At 29.4% G+C, this 1,485-nt stretch overlaps 1 protein-coding gene across 2 annotated transcripts in view; it reads right to left on the bottom strand.

Annotated features, from left to right (window-relative positions):
- Positions 1 to 430: 430 nt before the first annotated feature.
- LOC105462102 overlaps positions 431 to 1,485 on the bottom strand; it is a 12,445-nt gene continuing 11,390 nt past the window's right edge. Inside the window, exon 6 of one of the 2 annotated variants that reach the window (XM_011708634.1) lies at positions 431 to 529. The gene's annotated coding sequence lies outside the window, so the exon portion shown is untranslated. The remainder of the gene's footprint in view (positions 530 to 1,485) is intronic. The other variant, XM_011708631.1, reaches the window with a different exon arrangement.

The raw sequence follows: 1,485 nt of genomic DNA, 5'->3' as shown, positions 1-1,485 counted from the left end.
TGATTGTGATTTTAGATGTACATCAGGCGGCGAAGAAGAAACATTTTTTTATTTTATAATTCACTTATACAAAGACCACAAAATATTGAAATTAGACACACACTTAAATCGTTCGGAATTATTGGAAAAGTTTGAGATACTCGGTATAGAACATATTGTTTTGCAAAATATAATGCGTGTCGAAAGAAGATTAATTTTACTTGTGGAGCACAAAATTAAAAAACAAAATTAAAATTATTAAAAAACCACTGGCAACAATATCACGGTGAAAAAAAAAGATTTATATGAATCGACAAGGAGTAAGCATAGTGCAGTTAATATATACATAAAGTACGTGTTAAAAGACAGCAAGGCAAAGTTATGGTGTGACACAGTAGTAGACTTTGAATTAAGGACTGAACAAAAACTATTTACATTACTGAGACACTATTGGGTACATGATAGGTATAAAAATGAGAATCTTCAATATATACTTACTAAAACACTCGAAAAGTCGATTTTGTTTATCATGTTTCAACAATTTTATAATCTGAAAATAAAAAAAATGTTACAATTGAAATTGCAAAATGTTATTATATCAATGTATTGTATAAGTACTCTTGAATAGTAAAAACTAATACAGTCGAACCTCGGATAACTCGAATCTCAAGGGAACAGCTATAAAAATCTTCGAGTTATAATAAAGGTTTCGCCTTATCGAAGTTCGAGTAAAATAAAGTTAATATGTAAAAATTACGGAAGCTTTGTACGAGAATTTATAATTTATAATGGGTATAGAAATAAAAATTTCGAAGTTTTTTGAGTCGGCTTCCGAGTTATTGAGGTTTGACTGTATATATTCGGTTTCTAACAGGTAGAGAAAGATGAACTAAATAGAAAAGTTTTGTATTCACATTTGTATTCTCAAAAATCTGAGTATTCACATTTTTATAATATAATTAATATTTTATTAATACATTTCATGCCGGTCACCAGTGGCCCACGCCACGTCGTAATTAAGTCATTTAAAATTATCATTGCTCGAAACGTAATCGCCAATATAAAAATTAACTTAAATTATATCTTACGGATTCTTATAGGAGTGAGCCGAATGATGATCGAAGGAATCATGAAAATACGCTACGAAAAAATATACCAGAATTAAATAAAGCGATGTACGTTAATGAAATAAAGCAAAAAATACAAGAAATGTTGCATGAGTTTATCAAAATATATAAAAGAGATAGATGGCTACAAGAAAAAATAATTGAAAGAATGTCAAAAGCATTAGAAAATGATACTAATAACACTGCAGATTTCATCGGGAGTGAAATAACCAGGGTTGAAAAGTAACGCGTTACTTGTAACGCCGTTACTATTTTCGTTACTTTTTTTCAGTAACGATCGTTATTTTTTTCTCTCTGTAATGGTAACAGTAACGTCGTTACATTTTTGCACTAACGGTAACGAATTTGCCGTCTTATCGTTACTTTTTTATACTTTCAA

This window comes from Wasmannia auropunctata, unplaced genomic scaffold (assembly GCF_000956235.1).
Source record: "Wasmannia auropunctata unplaced genomic scaffold, wasmannia.A_1.0 LD270786.1, whole genome shotgun sequence".
Classification (NCBI taxonomy): domain Eukaryota; kingdom Metazoa; phylum Arthropoda; class Insecta; order Hymenoptera; family Formicidae; genus Wasmannia; species Wasmannia auropunctata.
The sequence above is the reverse complement of the archived record's forward strand: the minus strand, read 5'-3'. Positions and strand labels throughout refer to the sequence as shown.